This window comes from Zootermopsis nevadensis, unplaced genomic scaffold, assembly GCF_977971745.1.
Source record: "Zootermopsis nevadensis isolate Lab colony 2312 unplaced genomic scaffold, Znev_1.0 Znev_ptg000061l, whole genome shotgun sequence".
In the NCBI taxonomy this organism is placed as follows: Eukaryota; Metazoa; Arthropoda; class Insecta; order Blattodea; family Termopsidae; genus Zootermopsis; species Zootermopsis nevadensis.
Window position 1 is genome coordinate 7289336 of NW_028259192.1, and position 21908 is coordinate 7311243.

The window sequence follows — 21908 nt, forward strand, 5'->3', positions numbered from 1 at the left end:
ATATAATATTATACCACGTATCTGTGACTTCAGTAAGTTTTCAGCGGGCTACCATTCGAATTTTCCAATATGGCGCAAAGTGGTGATTTCAAAGCCGGGTTCTCTCATCGTTACTGAAATTCAAATAACTGTAAACTAACTAGATGGCTTAGGGAACCCGAAGGTTCATCACCGAACTAACCAAAGCCCTCCACCGGACCCTGTCCTGGGCCGACAAAATCCAGTCTCCTTCAACTCCTATATAGATCCCGTCTGAGATTATCCTCCCATCTGCGTCTAGGTCTCCCCAGCGGTCTCTTTCCCTCAGACTTCCCAACCAATACTCAGTGAGCACCTCTTGCCCCATCAATACGCGCTACATTCCCCGCCCATCTCATTCTTCTTGACTTAATCACCCTGACAATATTGGGGGAGGAGTACAGATTTTTAAGCTCATAATAATGCAGTTTTCTCCATACCCCATCGTCTTTTCTCCTAGGCCCAAATATCCTCCTCAACACCCTATTCTCAAACACCTGCAATCTGTGTTCCTCCCTCAGAGTGAGAGACCATGTTTTGCGCCCATACTAAACAACAGGCAAGATTATTGTTTTTCACATATTTTAATCTTCAGGTTCTTAGAAGTCAGACGGGAAGAACTGTTTTGAACTGTTAATTGTAGTTCATACAAGAAAAAATAGGCCAGCCACAACAAAATTGTTTCTAGTTCCTTTAGTGGCTTTACATTTTCTGCTAGATCAATGGTGGACATGTTCAACCATTTGCAAGCTACTTTGTCGGTCATCATGCTGACAGAGAAAGGATACTTAGCTCATACGCGACATCTGCGTGTCCGCCTGTCTGCTTGTCTGTTATGACGTCAAAGATGAAAGTTGGCCATCTGCGAATCGGGCTTTAACGGTCGTGGGTTGGTCCGAGGTACTTTTTGAATCTCGGGAGCACGCATGACTACACCGCTCACTCGGATCTAATCAGTAACGTGAGAGAGTTGTGATGAAATATCCCCCCCCCCCCCCGTAAGGAGATAACCCAAGGTCCGTGGAACGGGTACCGTCAACACACGTTGGCGAAATCGACCGAACTAATCGGTGTAGGTGGATTTATCGTGTATCTAAGATATAATCATAACATGACGAATTATGACTTGTTATTGATAAGAAAAATAACCATCTATCTGTAAAGTTGACCAGGCTTTTGTGTCCTTAAATAATAATATTGTAGGTAGATATCCCAATTCAAAACGCGTTCGAACAAAACATTTTTCGCACGTGTAATATCAAGCAATTTCCCTCCAGCTTTGGTCTCATTAGTCAAATTGGTGGTTGCAAGTCACTTGAAAACAAGAGCTTTAAAGGAGTTGCCGAAAATGAATAGTTTCAAGTTTCTCGTGAAGTGGAAGCCAGCTCAACATTTTGTTTGACTGGAACTTACTTGAATAACAGCTTGAAAAATGTATAAATAAAGCTGTTTTACGCTGGTATTATTAAGAAACAGAGTGTTAAGCAATAGTTTGTTTTTCTTAATAACATTTTCTTTTGTAAACGTTCACAAAATGAGTGATAAGTGCATTTATGACGTAATTTTCACATTTGTCAAAGTTGCTCGGAAATGAACATTGAGGGGTTACCTGTAGGATGTGTTCAAAGAGAAATTAAGATTACCAGAACAGTGTACAGCCAGGGACTGAACACAATTTTGAAGTCGAAGCAGAGTGTCGCAGGAGCTAATGATTTGTACATGCGGTTTGACATTTCCAGCTTTTTAAAAATTTTATGGGATTCTTCATCTTAATCCAACTATTTAACGACGCTTTCAGTATCTAGAATATATGGCTTCTGATGACACCAAGCAATGAATTGGAAAGAATGTGGAAGGAAGCGGTCGTGGCGTAAATTTAATGCACTTCCTCAGCATCTCCAGGCATTTCCTGGAGGGACTGAGGAAAATCACGAAACATCTCATTAAGGGTAATCGTTCTCAGGGCCCAGATATGAATCCGGGACCTCCCGAATGGGAAACACGAAAGCTAACCACTCACCCCCACTCACAAGGTGCACCGAGCTGATTTGTTTTCCTAATCCACAAAGTTACTTAACAGATCTCATTTTCGTCTCCTTTTTCCAATAAAGCAAGATATTTTATTCAGAAGCAAGACGACAGGACACGGACATGAGCACGCATTACTGCTGTAAACGCCATTTTATTTTATATTGGCATCCAGTGAACTTGCCTAAGTGTGAACACAAGCTTGAATTCGAGCTGCTGGTATTAATCGACTTCACTAGTTTAATCGACCCTCGAGTCACCGGAGTGGGTTGCCTGTTCCGAACAGTGTTGCTTCTTCCCTTGAGATTCTGATTTCCGGACCTGTCTATTTAATGTTTCATCTCCTGAGCTCGTTTTCATATTTCAGTAACATTTATGTTGTTGACCAAAACGATAAACGTTTTTAGGTAAATTCTTTTGTGATTCATGCGTGACTAATGTAATCCCTTCGTTATATAACGCCGGAATCTAATTTAAATATTTTGTAGAAAACAGTTCATCCGGCAAACAATATATATTATGTAAATTGCAGATCTCGACGAGGTTTATAACTTATATTTTAAATATATTTCTGCATATAACAAAATGCAAACAAAAATAATTTATGACACTAGCTCTCAATGAACATATTTGTTTCTCCAGTAATGAACAAGATCTAATATTAGCTTGAGAAGTTCTATTGTGGTCTGTTAGGTTGATGCAGAAGACAAGCCAGCGCAGAAACTCAGGGGACCACAATGTGAAGCCCGTTGAAGAACTTGAAGAAATTGCAAAGAAAGCTTTTGAAAAATGTTTTCTAGAATGCAATGCGTTTTTTCACTCATATCATTTCCACAGCACATAGCTGTTAATGTAGTAACCATTTTAGGGAAATTTTGATCGTCACCGCTGAAATTGTCAGCACGGACTGGTTCGTAGGATGCAGCGACGCTTTGTATGCAAACCAGTAGCACCCTGATGCCCGTTCCTATACCAGTATTCATTCAACGTCTGTTTATTTTCTACAATACACCCCTACATCATTCAGTAGAGTTTCTGCGTCATTAGTAATAATGATGCTAGATGCTTGTTGACGCATCTCGGCTGTAATTAGAGGTGACTGTTATCTTAATGGTCAGTGCAAGACTGGGCTACGGTACTGGAGGCAGTTACGGTATTGTATTTGTGTCATCAGGAATTTGCTTCCTGAAATTGTGTTAATTTATTCAGTGAAGAATAACCAATTTCATACGTGGCTCTGAGCGACCGTACGTTCCTAATTTGACTGCATCAGCACCGAATCGATTAATGAATTGAACGCTTCATATAGAACCAGGTAGAAAGCTGTTTAAAAGGTGTGTAAATTTGAATGGCGTGATTTGGTAGAATTTGAGGTTCTCTCTTCTGGATTGTAGCGCCGGGCAGTCTGGTAAAAGTTTGCCGACGTTTCAGAGGTCCTTCGCCCTGATGATGAAGGTATAGGGACCTCTGAAACATTGGTAAACTATCAGACTGCACGGCGCTAGATTGCCATCTTTGAATGACGTGATATTTAACTACGTTGTATGTAGTGCGAGAAACGACGGAAATGGGAGATTCATGATGACAGACTGGATATGAAGTTCAAGTTCGTAGGATTTGATGTTTTCACGGTGGTGAGTCTGAAGATTGCTGTCTTCTGGGTTGTTGCGCTGTGATGACGGAGGCAGTATGACCTCTGAAACGTTGGTTGACATCTACCAGACTACACGGCGTAACAGCCCAGAAGACAGCAATCTTGAAATTTAAGTTCGTTTGTCTGATAGAATGTCTGTGCTCTGGCATTTGTATTCTGTCGTTGCTTGAACTTCGATTTATGTTTCCAGTGGTTTTACTTTAAAATTGACCATTATACGTCTATAACTGTGTTTTGCTGCATGGCTTAAATATTACCTATAATGCGGCTATGATATTATTGAAGACCAACCAAGCAGTCATGATGACCTTGTAAGTTCTTTAGCATGTGCCTTGAGTTGGAGAAAACCTTCGCTGTAGTCTGTGGGGTTCAATAAAAATGTCCTGTCAGATGCACGCGGACACTAGGAATGCCGAGTGTTACTGATGTAAAATGTCTTCCAAATTCTTGTTACCAGGACGCTGATCCTTGGCACAAAATCAGTGGTTTCCAGTTACTTTTCCACGAATCATATCTTCATGAAGCCAATGAAAACGATAACGCGAGTTTAAAAGGAGATAACATTTAACCGTGTTTTTGTGTCCTGTAAGTCAGTAGTTTATAGTGAGCTGAGATTTGTAAGTGGCAGTCAAAGAAAGCTGTCCCACTATACGCCATGTAGGTGCTAGATGGGGGTGAGTGGTCAGCATCACGCCCCGGCCACGATTAACCCCTGGAAAGGATCCCAGTACCAATTGATTAGGTGGCTGGGTGGGCCCCAGAGCCGGTCTGGACGCAGAGACTAGAGGAAAAATCCTCTGCCCCCGTCGGGGATCAAACCACGGTCGTCCAGTACGTAGCCATTGCGCGCTTTGCGTTTTGCATGGACAATAACAGTGCTACTCAAGCTACGATGTTTTCTTGTGACCAGAACACAGACATTGTAACTTATAGACGAACTTGAATTTCATATCCGGTGTCGTCATGGAATCTCCCACTTCCGTAGTTTCTTATTCCATCGCTTATTTACTCCAGAGTCTGTCGTCTTATACCTTTTCAGGCAACGGCGTAAAAGTTCTTCACTTCGTTTCATCTGTTTCGTAGAGGTCTGCATTGGGCCTAGGCCTGGAATCACACCTAATGTTCGGGTTCGGGCCTGGTTTAAATGATAGCAATCAAACATTATATTGAAAATCACAAATCCTGCATTTTATCGAACATTTCGGGCTTTCTCAAAGAAAATCTTATTCATAGTTGTGCTCATTTTATACTAGTGACACTTTTGGGCTCTGGAAACAAATCCCACCATCTTCGTTTCGTCGGGATTTTCTCCCAGAACAGTTTCCAGATGACGCATTACAAACTTGACATCAGATTTCTTTGTACCGCTCCTCATACGCTAATATAACCCGAGATGTTCTTCGATCGTCGTTATATAATTAAAGGATTACTGGCATCTGTGTACTAAAATAAACATGTATTAATGATACGATAAGCAGGGTAGGTCGTAAATAGATCGGGTTTTGTGTTTGAGCGAACATAAACTGTACATGTGCTTTGAACCACGTAAATAATCCATTTAATTGATTAAACTCGTATCCTGTAAAATAAATAACATTTTATGCTTACTTTGTTCAGGTTTTGCGTAAAAAAGTCCGTCGACACATCCTAGTTTTGATTATCATACAGTACTGATCCCCAATCTTTCCTCTTTGGATCCCACGGTATGATTGTTTAATGTACCTCGTTGCCACTTGTAGGATACCCCAGTCAAGTTTTCCTTCAACGTCTTGTAGACTATTTTGAACAAATTTTGCGTGAGACTGTACAAACCCAACGTGCGAGTTCCGAGCACATTACCTCACTGTCTGATATATACCGATGACGTCATAGGCCACATAATGGTTTAGAATGAAGTTAGACCTCTCACCTGTTGTTGCTAGAACTTTCTCTCCGTCTCGCCTGGTGCAAGATGCAGTTCATTGGTTCTTTGCGTGTGTTTATTATCCCGCGATTTATGCTTAGGTAACAGGTTTTGCTTTTATTTTGGATGTGGAATGAGCAGCCTAGCTTATGACGTGTTTAAAAATAGGAAGGTTCATTGCAAGTGAAAGTGGCTCGCTCACAAGGAATAAATAACAGGTAAGGTTTAATTCAGGACCAGTCCTGACAGTTTGTCAAAAGTTTTAGCATTCTTTTGTAAACGAGACATCTATAGAAGCATATGTTTCTCACGTGTAGGTTTTATGTAAGCGAAGTATATGCTTGTTTGTCTTTTGTTTCGAAACTGCAGGCTGAGGTGATGGGTTTCGCCAGTCTATTACGAAATTTGACTGACCATGTGGAATGGGCTCATTAGGTGGCGTGTCCTTGCGAAGGACATCACTTTATAAATATTTACCCCTTTGTCTCACTGTTGGTTTTTGCAAGCAGATGACACTAAAGCATATTTAATAAAACGGTTTCGATGAAGTGTTCATAGTAGTAGAATGTAACTCGACAAAATGTAGGTACTACACTAACCTCACTTCTGGTTGCTGATGTTTTAACAGCATTATTGGACATCTTTAATATTTGACACATGAACATTTTCGTTTTGTTACTATATTATCCAACTCCATGGATAAGAGTCCTTGAGAAGGTAATAGTCACTCGGACAACATTTTCACTGCCGTTTATGGTAACTCAACGAAGGTTCATTTCAAAGTTTGCTAGAGTCCGCCACCAGTCTGTATCCTGAGTCAAATGAACCCAGTCCACATTCTTTAACCCTGTTTCCCCAAGAACATTTCTAATATTCTCCCGTGTGTGTCTAGATCTTCCAAGTGATTTCTTCCCTTCAGGGTTCCCAGATAAATTCCTTGACAAACCGAAGTTCTTCAAAGGTTACGGAATCTTTTGTAACACTTTACGTCCTTCACTTGGTTTGTGAAATTGTACCAGAAATTTATTAAGTGGGGCCTGATGTGGTAATTAGTTTTCCCTCATATGGGGATAAACTTATGTCTGTAATGTCACGAAAAAGAGAGTCAAGTATCTGAACATAACCTTTCAGACATCGAAACAAATACGTCTCTACATAACTCAAATAGAAAGTACTGTGACATAACCCCGTTTTCACTTCTTCCTTCGTGTATGTGTGTGCGTGCGTTTGAGGGGGGGGATTTACAGTCCACTCTGAGCTTTTGCAGTTTCTCTAGAAATTTCTGGATTTTCGACCTCTTCTCGACATTTTACACAACGTAGCGTGCCTCCACCCTGAAGGCTGAGCGAGTTTTTCGTAATACTGTTTGTCCTTGTGTCTTTCCTCTTTGTTTGCCTGTTTTACGTTCACAAGATTTTCGACTGTTTAATGTGCGTAGTATAAACAAACGGCTGCGTGAGGCACACCACAGCGACTTGAAATTTGAAACCGAGAGTTCTGTGGCGTGCGTATAAATCATGCGCATTCAGTATCATTAATACGTTATGGAGATTTCTGGACTTGTAAGAATGCATACAAATGTTGGAAAATATTGTAATGGCGATATATCACAAGAAATCCGTGGATTGTTTTCGTGTATGCAGTAAATATGAGTTCCTGGAGTCGTTATCGTCACTAAATTCAGGCAATCTCTCTAGATAATTACTCAGCTTTAGCGCAAAAGTACAGCCGCGTGGTGTATCTGTTCTCGCTTATGTTTTATACTCGGGAGGTTATTGTTCAGTTTCCATTGCCGAGTGCCCTTAAATTGTGTTTCTGAATGTTTGTTCTATTCTCTGATACTGGAATGTTGCTTCGAACAAGCGACACGGTCGTTAGCTGCCTTCCTAATCCCCATCCTAATTTCCTTGATAAATCAAATAACAAAAACGCGAGACTTTTTTTAAATTTAGACCCAACGCAGTATTTGGAATAAACGAATTTCCGTATCTTCTGACTACAGAGTAACAGGTGTCTTTCCAGCTGATTAATATCGAGCTTGTTCTGGGGGACTATGCAAATATAAGAGAGAATGAAAAGTAGAAGCCAGTAGCACGAACTTGAATATTTTGTTTCCGTTAACACAAGTCATGGTTTCTGATTACCCACTTCAGTCTTGAATAAAGAGAAGAGAGACCACAGTGATATTCAAGTGAGGCGTCTCACAATACTTTTTCTGTCTTAGACATATCCGGAAGACTTTTATGCTTTTCTATGTAAATCCCTTACCTTGAAACTGCTATATTTTTGTCTCTTATTAAAACACACCGCAGTGAACTTTATGGATGAACACAACAATGAAAAACGTACATGGTTAATTTTTATTAGGTTTGAGGCCTCTTCAGTGAAGGAATGGATTATTTACAGGACTGTCTACATCACTGGAGAACTTGAGCCATGTTTCTCAACAGAAGGAGCTGGAGGCAAATTGTTTGTCTCTGTCTTGGAAACGACGTGATATCTCGAACGCCTAGTCTAAACTGGATTTGTTTAGCCTCTGGTTCTTCACCGCCCAGGATTCTCTAGCCCCCAGGAGATTTTCTTTTCTCACGGTGTAACCCTCCCGTCTCTTCGACGCCAGACCTGCACACACCTGTGCTTCCATCGTCCCAGTTCCAACTATGATCGCCCAAGTCTCGGTTATATTTTGTGTAATAGTTGAGGATATGGATGCGTTCACTTCCTGAGTGACCCAGCATCAGTGGCTGTGTTGAAGGTAGATGTTTCTTTGAAGGATGGTTCCCACTTCCAATGGACCTGCTCCTCCTTGAAAAAGTGGCCTCCAATCACAGACGAGCGTAATATTAATTCCATAGAAGTGTTAAAATTGTAGTTTCTTGAAGGGACATATTGGTTCAATTTATAAAAAATCCTTGACATCCGGTGGCGGGGTTAAATTTAATTATTTACGATACACAAGTCTTTCTGAAATTAGTTGCGCGCAAACATTTTTCCACTTGGATACTGGTAGTAGTGGAATTTGTCACTGGCACGCATTTCGTCGTTAAACAAAAGAGGATTTTAATTTCGACAGTTCGTTGTCAAATGAGAATTGATGCGAGAACTCGAGAGGAATTTTAATTTCAATGTTTTGTCGTGAGATGAGAGTTAATTCAAGTTTCGCGGTTCGGCAGTCATTTATGTAATTTAGCGATACAACGTCGTTTATAGTAGCGTCGCCCTAGTGCAGTTGTATGAGTACTGTGGAAGGAGATTAATAACACCCCATGTGTAAACAGAGCTAGATTGAACTCTGAGTCATATTCTGATAAACTTGTAATCGCCATTCAGCCTTGTGTATGGAACTATATTTCCGCGTCATGCTAGTCCCTCCGACAGCCTGTAATTGTTACTAAATCATTGCCTGTTCTGTGTAAAGTGTCCAAGTGGTACTAAATAGACCTGTGAATTTGGGAATTACGACAAACTACACGAAAGTTTTTAAAATTGGAACTAAAAACCTCGCCTCCCCTTTTGGCTGAACGCCAGCTTCTCAGCGTGCCTCATTTCTCTAACTCACCTGTAAACTTTGAGATATAGCTCACTCATTCAGCGAATTGCCAGGCATCATAACGAGTTTCAAGAATCCAGCTGGAGCGGAAGAAATCATGGAGGGTCGTGGCCTATTATAAATCTTCGCTTTCTCCAGCGAAGGTACGACTGTACGTTAGTACTAAAATGACCTAAGGTTATGTTGGTACTGACTTTTACGCAACATTAGCCTTGGATCACGGTTCATCGATGACTTAACGTGATTTGGCGTAAAAGAACACTCTTAAAATGTCACCTTCCCAATCTTGTAATTTGTTAAGATAGGCTTTTGGAATTCTCGTGTTTGTGTCCATGTACCCCCCGGACATCTCATCACCATAACTGATTTTAATGGAAACCGGTAATAAGTTTGTTGTAGTTGTTTATTTTTTGTGAAGGACCTGCATTATTTTATGCGCTCTTTGCACAATGTGAACGAATTGAAAATTTCTGCAATCGGTAATACCAATTTGGCGGCCGAAATAACTTGTTAGGTGATATCGACACTAGCGTCGCTCACAGTGTGGCACCCAGTGTTATAAGGCAGTAGATTTCCGAAGAATACACAGCTTTGGCACAGTAATTTGTGAGACGACAACATGGAGGCTGCATGAAACAAAACAAAACTCTATCTTCACAAGGAATAGATCCGAAGACCACATGCGTACAACTCTAGTACGCTACCACAGAGCTAACTCCGATTATATTATATTATATTATATTGTTGATTTGCATTGCTTGAGGAACGCATTAAGATCACACAGTTTTACAGTTTGAAAATAAAGTTGTCTACATAAGACACTGACGTCATCTTTTTGGAATATTTTACCTTTAAATTTTACTGATAATGGACTTTCAATATACAGGGTGAGTCAGAAGTATGTTTACAAACTTCGTGTGCGTGTTCCTGGATCAAAAATAAGGAAAAATGTTCCTATGATCATGGGGTCGCAAATGCTTCGTTTTCGAAATAATAGCCAAAAATAAGTTTCAATGAATTGACTTAATATCAAAGTGAATCCAGCTTCCAGCAAAGATTTTAAATTAACGTTTGGCCAGGAATTGTTGGCGACTTGCTTAATGGTCCACACATGCTTCCATGGCGTCTAAGAGGACCTTCATATCGGCGATTCTTAAGAAGACACTTGCCACGTCTTCTTGAAGACGTACCACTGAATACAAGAAGACGAATGTGGTTTATGCACGACAGAGCCCAGCACACTTCTCCCGTCGCGTCAGATGTCATCTCAATGAACAGTACCCTCAGCGATGGATTGGGCGTGGTGGCCCAGTAGCATGGCCACCGAGGTCACCGGACCTGACTCCATTGGACTTTTATCTGTGGGGTCAATTGAAGTCCGTCGTTTATGCAACACCCATAAACAATGATGACGACATTTTGGGAACGTGTGCAGAATGCATGCCAGATGATTCGGGGTAACCCTGGTGTGTACGAACGAATTCGTGAGTCTTTTGTACGTCGTGCTCGTGCATGTGTGGAGATTGGAGGAACAACCTTTGAGCATCTGTTATAAAGAAACATCCCCGTCCTTATATTTGGCAATAAAGGCATACATTGAAAATTATTTTTGGCTATTATTTCGAAAATGAAACATTTGCGATCTCATGTTCATAAGAACATTTTTTCATATTTTTGATCCTCGAAGACGCACACGAAGTTTGTAAACATACTTCTCACTCACTCTGTATATCGTAGGTTATATATTACATGTATTAATCATTTTGTAATGTAAAATCAACGCTCTCTGAATTTCTGCTGTTCTCTTATTAGTTCCTTTTTGACACTCGAATAAATGAGCGGAGAGAAAAAAACGTTTTAAACGTATTGAGTGCATTTTGGTGAGAATTCTGGAAAGTATGTGCTTGTGCAATTCACTCTTTTCTTTTGTTAATAAGATGATAAATAGGCAAAATACAGTGAATACGTCTCATGCTGAGGAAATGCTCTTATGTTTCTACGTCGCGTGCTCTGTATTGTTACGTTCAAGTGAACAGAACTCATGGTAGCGTAGTGCGTTCACTGATAAAGTTGAACGCAGCTGTTACATTCGGGTTCCTGGTAGGAAGTGGTGTGAGGCAGAAAAGTTGGGCTTATTGGTTTTGTGGAACGATTCTTTGCTCATACTAGGAAAACCTTGTAGCGCTTGGCGGTGAGTCATGCAGTTCCAGCCGGCAGTCATAGTTGCGTTTAACTTCATCAGTGAACGTACTGCATATTTTTCAAATGGCGTGTCTTTTATTTCAGCCAGGAGCATACTGAATTCAGAATTTGCAAACAATTCATATGGAAGCTCTGTGTGATCCGGTACGGATTAGACATTTCAGTCTTTTTAAAATTATGAAGACTTTATGTTAATACCAATGTAAACAGTTCTCGCAATTCCGTATGAGAGGCCCTGTAAGCATGAATGTATGGAAATTCGAACAATAAGTCTATTCTGTAAGCAGACAGGAAGTTTTTTTATTAAAAATTATTAGAATAGATTAGATATGCCAACATTTCTATCTTCTAACATGAATAATGTTACATATTGTTTAATCGTATGGTCTTGTTCACGTTAGGGATTCTCATGTCGTGGGTCACATACTACCCAACTACGTGTTCTGTGTATTAATTATTGTGTCACATTGTGTGAATAAAAGTGGTTATGTTTTATTATAAAATATTCGCTGTTTATATCGTCAGTATTTGGCAGTAACGAAGGGTACATGTGAATGGCAACAAAAGAAATTAATCAATCAATCAAAAGCTGTGTGAAGTACACCACTGTTGTTTTATTTATTAAAGAAACTGATTCAGTCATGTATGAACCTCTTTGGAGCATTATGTTTAACTAAACTTCCCGCGAGTCGATAAGACTGTATGAATGTTGCCTCAGACCTGGAAATATTGTGATTTCCTGGTTTTTGAATCATTAAACATCTGTTTGGTTGCTGAAGTCATGTACGTGTTTATTTTTTAAGAGTATGTTTATACGTAACTGAAGATGGATGTTTCGAAGAATATCAAGAATCTATGTTTTTGCCATATACCAGTGACCCTGGAAAGTAGAATATCTAAAATTGTCCTTACAAATGGAACATGCCAACACCAAGTGACGCGTCAGTTCGTTAACCGTAGCCAATCTGGCAAGTGTATGCAAGACCCGATGTCTCGTAGTTGTACGTTTTCTTGGTGTCGTTACTGTTGACACATTCCTCCGTTCACATACTCTGCTCAAGAAAATCCCTTCATTCAGTAACCCAGCCGTCGTAGATTTCGAAGCATTGAGTCTCGTTATTTTTGTCCTGTGCATGAACAGCTTCATCGCCTTTTCCTTCAGTTTCCCAAGTTTGTACGTTAAATCACTAAAGTTAATAGTGTTTATGATATATTTTGTCTCAAAGTACAAGTACTTTGCCTTTTGTATTCGAGTTTGCTGTTTGTCCATTTGTAGTTCTGATGCTTCTTGTCTTCTGGCAAACAGCAGAATGATGCTTCTGCCCCACGAAGATCTCTGACGACTCTTGTCTGTGTGCGCGCATGCGCGTGCTTGCATGCGGACTCCAATCCACACCAATGCTCGTACTCGTATGTATTCATTATCTGTGCAGGAACGTCTTTCAGTAGTGTCCTTTTGTCTCGCCGTAATTCCTGGCACTGAAGTTTCCTTCCGCTTTTGGTTAACTATATGACGTTAATCGGAGTGTGTGCCTTGTGACCCTGGACATGTTTCTCGTTAATTTAATCAGCATCATTGCACTGTATCTCGACAATAAATCATATTGTCAGTAAGTTATGCACTGCAATAAAACCTTTATATTTAACAGCAACATTAGAACCGCTCCACACGAATTGTGCAAAAAACTTCGCAGTAAAAGAAGTGCGTCAAATGTGTATGAACTGCGCATTGACTCATTTTTAGCCAAACGGTTCCTTCCCTGCGGTGGCACGCTGGTCCATGAAAATATAAGACAGCCTCGAGACAAAGCACAGTTTACAGAACGTTACGAATTGTTTCTATTTATAAGTGGGCAAGTTTTTCATTTCCGATTTGTGCCTTTGGACTGTGTTGGAATAAACTGATAATTGCATTTGATGTGAATTATTGGCACCGGTTATTATTCGTTCTTAGCATGAAGTGCATAGGGAAAACGCATAATGGCATGGTAATGTCTGTCCAGTCGATTCCATTCAAGAACAACCAGACGGATTGATATGAAATTTGGTGCGAAGGTTGTGCCATTTTGCACGACCTCAGAATCGCACTTTTGAACATCCTACGAGCGGTGTTTACAAAATGGCGGTTGAGGAAATTTGTGAGGTGGACACACTAAGATGCTACGATATGGCGGCGAAAGTGGGAATTTACAGTGGTTACCATGATTGCCACTGGCGGCTGCTGCTAATGCATTCTGTGAATGTTTACAGTGCTTGCTAAGGTAATCGTGTTCATGGATGTGGGAATCAGCCGAAATGTTTGTGTATGTTAGGTTAGGACACGTTAGTTTCGGTTATGTTAGGTTAAGTTATGTCCTTTAGGTGATGTTAAAACATGATAGGTTAATTTTATTTAGTTTAAGTTTAGGAAGTTTAGGTTAGGATAGATGTTTAAATATGAATTTCAAATATATGAATTTCAAATGTGGGAATTATTACATTTTTAATTCTGGATTTTGAAATTTCAGAAAAATTTGAAAATTATATGTTTTCAAATTTTCAATATTTATAAGATTTAGAAATGTTTAAACTTTCAAAATTTGTAAATTTATACCGCGGGACAGGACGGATGTAATACCTGTAAATACACGTTGCAGAGAACGCATGAGGATGTTCTGTGTAACACATTCCTAGCTAGTTTGGGGGGGGGGGGGAGACAGCGCTTGTGTGTAACTTTGAATTACGTCACATCGATGACTGACCAGCACACCATTATTCACTGTTCCACGAAGTACTTCAGCCACAATTATACGTTATGAAATCAAATCCTACTCCCTTCTTCATGGCAGTTCTAATAAAACGTGAGCTATCATGTGTGTTATGTCCCCAGCAGGAGCTTAATAAAGCGAGTCTGAAAAGTCTGTACGTTTGAAAGTGTTTTTGGTCCCTGTATGATCGAGCAGTATTTGGCAAAAGTAATTGTAGTTTGAGGAATTTCCTGTTTTTGCTTGTCGGGATCATTATGTATTACAAATGACGAGCGTACAAACATAACACTGGTTACTTTTGTCATGTGTCTTCGCTTTAATTTTGCAATGGAGAAATTTGTTGACCTGAAACATATTGACGTATTAGTTGCACCTCCAGCCAAAACTGTTTCATTAACGATGCGTTATTTACGCAAACTGCAGACTGCTGAAGCAAGGTGCCGAGTTGCGCTGGCATGCAACATTCGTTTGTTTCTCTGGTTAGGTACTCCACTAGATTGTCAGGAGGTTATGTCAGCTGGGTTTACGAACTGGGCTGGGCTGTTAGACTTCGGTGGAATGGTGGCGGGATAGTTCTGAAGATGTTGTCACGACCGCTGATTTTTCCAGTACAGCTGAAAATTTCTAGTGAAGACAGCTGCCTGACGAGTTTCGTGAAGACTCTCATGGCATTCCGTTCCTGGCTTGTATTCATGAGGTTGTCTACCGATTCGAATCTCGCACGGGACAATGTTTAATGTTTTTCTTCAGTCAGTCCAGCCGAATGCTAGGGTAGTGCCTTCAAATATTCCACGACCTTGCCACGGTTAAATAACTTACGAATTGTACGATATCTTAACAGTCAGTTTAGCTCGAACAGTGACGGCGAGTCAAGTGTAGTGAAGTAGGCTTCTTTGGTCAAATGGGTCTGTAGTACAGAAATGCTAAAGGTTGAAGACAAGTGAGTACCGAGGTCATGTATATTGTATTTATTTCTTGCTTATTGGCTTTCAAATACCGGAACGTATTAGTTGAAGACATACAAAATCAGTAAAAATATTTGCATTGCTACATCCTCATGTGTACAATCCCAGTTGGTCCCATGTTATGTACGGGAAAAGACTTCCATAAACCCCATTATCAATTAAGTATGGTCGCTTATTTATGGCTTGCATGATTAATGATGCGTTTTTATGAGCTGGCTTATGGATACACATAATAGATCAGTAACCTCTGCTCCTGCAACCTCTGGTGACTGTGGAGATCAATCAGAGTGAGTGCTCCCCTTAGGTTAGCCAGATTGTCAATGCAATCCTGGCCACTTGACTTCTGACCCCTCTGTAGACTCATTCGTGTTCTACTGAAACGCAGCCGGAAGGCAAGAGTGCTCTAAGTAGCTGGTCCGTAGGGAAGCCTTGGCAAGGTTTCGTATGGTATAAGGGTTGCTGTTTATGCCGACGAGGGCCACCCCATTTCACAATTTTCATTTCCTGTAATCGACAATAACAACAATGCGAACACACAAAGATGTGAGGTAAAAGTGGGACGTAATATGGGATCCTGAAATGATGTACGTATGGCAGCAGATATCCGAGTAGTGTGCAACTTTCGAGATGATTTCTTTGGAGAACGTAAATAGGTGCCTGCTGCATGAAATCTGTATTTAGTTTTCGGTTTGGTGAAAATATCTAATGAACCATTGGAGCTAAGAATTTTGCGTTAGATAATGAAGAAATATTATAAAGTGCCTACACGTCCTGTGTGAGTATCGTTCACAAGTCAACAGCTAACAAACATGGCGACGGTGCGAATACAAATCGATCGTGCGACTTTCTGCGTACGAGTTCTTTAGTCTAACTGATAAGCTGAACTGCATTGCAGTGTTCGATTACACGGCTGCCTAACTCCATGGTGAACAGCCCTCACAGAGAAGCTGTCAGCTAGTAACAAAATATCTCATCTTTTATGGAACCCGAAGGTTCACAACCGTGTTTACAAGAATCCGCCACTGATCTTTAACCTAAGCCACATTGATCCAATCCACTTCATTCCACCCCATTTCTCCAGTATTCATTTTAATATTGTCTTGCACCTACACCAGTATTGATATTGTATGTGATAGGTGCATCGGTCTTCTTCAAGTTTCGGAGCAATAGATTGTATGCATTTATCACAGCGCCCATCCCATCCCATCTCGTCCTTGATTTCATCATCCTAATATTTGGTGAATAGTATACAAAATAGCTCATTTCGTTATATTTTCTCCAGCCACCGGTTACCTTCTCTCTTCTGGTACAAATATTTTCCTCAGTTCCCAGGCTCCTGACGTTGCTATGACACAATGTGTATATTATTCTGTTGCACTTTGTTCATCGTAAAATCTATGGAAGTCGGTTCTACTTGTCTTAAAGTGACCGATGGAAGGACAAAAACCTATGCTGTTGGTCCCGTTGCTGAAGTCAGTCTTCTCCACCAGGGACACCAACATTAAAAAGACAGGCATGAGACCTGTTTACAACGACCTCGGAAGTTAGCTACTCGTATTTCTAGCCCGGGTGGAAACCTTTTTCAACCAGATGATGTGACTCTCTGAGACTGATCAGGTAGACCGAAAGTTCTTAAACTGTGGTCCTTGAGCTTCTTTGAGGTGGTCCGGGGAACTACTGAGATTACAAGAAATAAAATTACCAAAAATAAATAATAAGTACTTGGATACTTGGACGACCCGTTCTTCAAGTGCCTGAGCACTGCGGGTCACAACTTTTTCGTTGGTTTTTGATCTAGAGACTTTTGGTAGGACTCCTTGGATGAGGGATCGGCCCGTCTATCTGTACACAGGACAGCACAACACATAAAAACGCGGACAGAGATCCATGGCTTGAGTGGGATTCGAACTCACGGTCCCAGTGACCAAAAGGCACAAGGCCCACGCTTCAGACCGCGCGGCCACTGCGGACCCCCAAATATGAAGTACAGAAGTGTAAAGATACTTGGTGAATAAATTATGTACAGTACTAACTTTTATATTATGATCTTCAGCATGTTACAGTCGATAAACAAGTGGCATAAAAACCATTTAGTGGTCCACCAAAACCCTTATCAATTTTCAATGCCCCCCCTTCTAAATTTAGGAACCAATGACTTAGGCTGTACAAGAACTACATATTTTAGCTAAATTATTTCATTTGAACTGGTGATGGTGTTCGTAGAATCACGTGATGATTGAAGGTACTGGCTGGTTAGTCGTATTTTTTGTAGTAGTTGGTCTGAATCTTGTTCGCGGCATAGATATGCGTGTTTATTCTTTATCATGTCGATTTTAAAATTCCCGAATGTGAAAAAAGGGTTCCTTAAGGTAGCATTGGTTGAAGTGAGGTTTTTTTTTTACTAAGTGGCGACAGTTGAATAATATCATAGTACATATGATTCGAACTTCCCAGAGTTCACAGTTCTATTCCATGCAGGTGTTGGCGAAGAAAAAAGTCCGCTTCTAATAATCGAATGCCGACCATACAGCCAAGCCAGTTCACTGACAAGCTGTCGTTCCATAACGAATGTTCGCATAACAAGTTCCCTGCAAATACGAGGCTTGAAACTCTGCCATTTAATTAATCGCTTCTAGTTGCGTACTGACGTCCAGTACGAAGTTTCTGACGTTCTTGACCTTGTGGTTTGTCACCTTGAAACATGGTCACGTACAAAATCTGTCAAGAAAACACTTTAATGGCGTTTGTTAATGTACATATAACTGGAAACAGATGCGTACAGCAACCAGATGGACGCTCGAATATGTTCTTGAGGTTCTGTCGTATGCCCGTTAAAGAAGTCACGTCTTCTGATATATCGGTTGTCATGCTTTTCTCTTGATTTGATTGATCACAGTATGACATGCCCGGATTATTATTACGGGGTTGTGTGTTCAAGAGAAAATCGTTAAATTCATTTTGTAAATTTGTGAAAGTTCTTCCTAGACGCCCACTGAGAAGTCTGGTTCAGGTGTCTTACTGTTGCGTCGGTCTCCTAGTTTCTTTTAACGTTGTTTGCTTGTATCAGTGCGAGCTTCGTATGCGCGCGCATCCGCAAACAGCTGCTGCAGGTGGAGCGGAGTAAACTCTGGCCAGGCCGGCTGCGTGACATCACTTCCCATTGTAGCATATGACGTCAGAGCCAGTTTTATCGCGGCGTAGTGAAAGGTTTTTAGCTTCTGTCGCGGCAGTTCGTGCCCGGGGGGTTGAGACGCAGGAGGGACGATGCCCCCAAGAAAGATCGACAAGTACAGAAGAACATGTTACTCATCAGTAAATCTTATCTGATTAAATTGTTTACGTTGTGACAGGATTCACCGAGTATGGCAAGAAAGGACTGATTAATCTGAAGTGTCGGCATAACATAGCCAATGGTATCTTGCGGTAAGCTTTACTTTCTTAGTAAGTTGTGTTCATTTATTCGTTTTTCATTATTTATTCCTAGTAATACTTAAAAGCAATTCCCGTGGTATTATTAATACGTTTCTAAGAATTTGTGAAGCTATTTCGGTGACTCAAATTCACACATAGTAGACCCTCGTTATACCGCTGTGTCAGGGGATAGCTTCAGTGCCTGAGTTACAAGTGAAAACATTTTGCAAATTTTCATCTTGTGGGAAATGATCATACCCAGTAGACCACCGATTATCCGGAGGCGGATTAACCGGATTCTGTATGGTTTAAACGAAAATTAAAAATTAATTCAGATTATCTGTTGTAAAAGAACGTTTAAGAAGAAGGAAATAAATACGACATTATGTAACGTATTAACAAAATAAATTGTTGCTAAAACCTGACGTTTACCACAATAAGACGTTATTACTATCCGTTAGAATATTTTTTAAAGCATTCTTGATATGCACTGTATTAAATTTCAAATTTAATGCTTTCTGTTTTTAGAAAATCTTTTAAAAAGTTTTAGTAGTGTATGTTTGTAAATAAATTTACGTATTTCTTACATTTTTGCGTATTATCAGGGAAAATATGTCTCCCAGTTATTCCGGATAATCGGGAGTCTACTGTATATCAGATTTCGCGGTATAACGAAGGCCTGCTGTTTAAAAATATTTTATTGTCTAAGAACAAACTGTTCAAGTATAACAGATTGTACGATAGTAAAAAATTGCAAATAATTTTACGGCCTGTCGGGTGCATGCTGTCTCGTTAGGGCCTGATTTGGGCTTGCTGGAGCCCTAAGGTATGAGGCCCCGTAAAAGGTGAAAGAAGACTTGCATTTTAATAAGAAAGGGAATTAAAGGAAAAGGCAATATTGTACACTTCTGTGTTAGGTTAGGTTACTTCCTAAAAGGAGTATAAACGAGGGCTTTAACACAATATAACTAACTAGGTGGCCGGTTTCGAGGCTTTTTGGTTATTTTTTTTGTAACTGCTGTGTTTTACCGTGAAAGGTTGTAAGCCTCACGCCTAACCCCCAAGCTGGAGGACCACCCTTCTTCGGCTGTCCGCGACCGCTTATTCAATATATTCGCAGCTGACTTCCATAACTGGAGGCTGTTCCTCCATCCGCAACCTGAGGACGCGCCACGACGTGATGACAGGGACCCACCAAATAATGTTTAACAGAATATTCTGTAACTAGAATAAAATTTACTTTTTGAGACCATAAAGAATGGGACCCCCAAAAATGGGAAACTTAAGTTGTGTCTTACTTGGTCGCCTCTTGCAGTGGCCAAGAGATGCCATTGCCTGGTGCAGAATGTAAGATTTTCTTTGCCGTACGCTGACGGAAAGAGTCTTCAACGTCTGGAGGTGGAATATTGTGACTCGGGGTTATGACGTTATGTTTGATTATGCAACTACCCAAATGGAAATGAAAGAGGCCGCATCTAGGAACCACGCGACATTCAAAATGTCCGGGATTTGTCCAGAGCGTAGGATCGCGTTGTCCCGTCGTCCAATATCGATTGACTAAACTGAATTTTGAATGGAAACAGAAACGGATAACCACGGCAGACTTCTGTTGTGAAAAACGTCGATAGCCTTAGTTATTGTTGCGTCCATTGTATAGGTAGCTTCATGCGATCACGTACTTGTACGCGATGTTTACATCCATTCGCAAACGCATACACGCACTGAGTCTCAGTTGCCATTTGTTTACCGATAATTCTATTTCTTATTCAGTTCCTTCTATGTGTTTGCAGTTAAGAACGAGTGTCCCTTTTACATTTCAGATTTGTTGTTCCCTGAATGTTTGGATTCCATGACTTATTAAGGTATTTTTCCTGTCATTTGTATGTTTAACTCCGTTGTGTCGTTGCCAACCATTCACACTGGTTTTATTTTTGGATATTTAAGTTTCTAAGTTGTGTTTCTTTGCAATTATATGGTATTTAAATTATGTGCTGAAGTCTGTAATTCATCTTCTGCATCTCCGTCTTTCTCCCTTGTTTGTTATGATATGCTCTGAGACTTGCCATCCATTTTAATTTCCAGCACTTATTTTTATTTTATATTTCATGGCTTGTGTTACAGTAAAACTTTCCTAGCCCTAACTCTGTAGGTAATGGGTGTCTAGATTGGGCATAATCCAGTTTAGAGAAGTGATAATCAAAAATATATGCATCTTAAAATGTTGCTAAAACTTCCACACTTGAGTAACTTCTCATGATTTCCGGGTATGCTTCAAAAGATAATGTGCTTATATCTAATACATTTGCAAATCATTTACATCCAAAGATGAGGATGTGTTATGTAGACTTGTAAGTAGATCACGTTTTCGGAGAAATAGGTAGTCTCTACCTACGAGTCTACGCAGCGCCACAAACCAGATTAATATCTTCGCCGCTATGAGAAGGCTGGATATGCGTAAGAAAGCTTTTAAATGTTAATAATAGTGTGACTTGATGGCTGTTTTGTGGAGCGAGATAGCCGCAGTGATTATTTCAGCATGACAGCGCGAGAGATTTTCACTGTGTCATGTCGACAAATGTCTGAGCGACCTTTGGGTCGTGACCGAGCAGCGACTAACAGCATTATGCCATATGCAGATGCGTCTTCATTCTTACTGGCACTCCCGTCGTTATTGAACAACCCAGATGCAGAAAAATAACTTTCAGTTTCTTCTGTTACGATTACTATCAGATCTCCATATAACAAAACAAGATAGGAGAGTGTTCTCCGTACTGGATTTCACAGAAATTCTTTTTTGTCTCGCACATTTAGAAGTATATAGGATTTGAGACTTTCGCGGCGTGTACAATCAATAAAATCTTTTCGGGCAATCAGCCAGTTAACGCGGCTGATTGCCCGAGAAGATTTTATTCATTTAGCAGTATTATATTAGCTCTCCCGCCAATTTTTTTTAACCCAGTGTTTGACAGTCATAGCAGATTATATCCAGTCGATTGTCTAGCTTACCTCAATTAGCGTACCACACGAAAAGACATAATCTAACCTCATCTAAACTAACAAACCTGTGGTAGTCTAACATGAGCTAAACCCATTCAACCTATCATTTGCCAACCCAATCCAAACCCATTTTCCTAACCCTACACATCGAAAACTAATCTCACTTCTCATAAACTTTAAATTTTAATAACTTGTAAACACAACTTTAAAATTTGCAAAGTTTTCTAAAATTTGAAAATAATTTAATCGCAACTCCCATACTCGAAATTCAAGATTCAGAATTAATATGTCAAGGTTTATAAAAACCCGAACTTTGATAACAGAAAAGACAATCTAACCCAACTTAACAGAACATCAATTAACATGTTATAATCTTACTTAACCTAACCTAACCTAACCTAACCGAAACTGATCTAACCTAACATGTCCTAAG

The 21908-nt window shown here is 40.2% G+C and overlaps 1 protein-coding gene across 8 annotated transcripts in view; it reads left to right on the top strand.

Annotated features, from left to right (window-relative positions):
• raw (NDT-like domain-containing protein raw) overlaps positions 1-21908 on the top strand; it is a 312695-nt gene that overhangs the window by 241874 nt on the left and 48913 nt on the right. For 2 of the 8 annotated variants that reach the window (XM_022075356.2, XM_087340759.1), the window contains exon 1: positions 18288-18490. The exons of the other annotated variants lie outside the window; for them this stretch is intronic. The gene's annotated coding sequence lies outside the window, so the exon portion shown is untranslated. Of the gene's footprint in view, positions 1-18287; positions 18491-21908 lie in introns of those variants that run through there. 8 annotated transcript variants of the gene reach the window in all.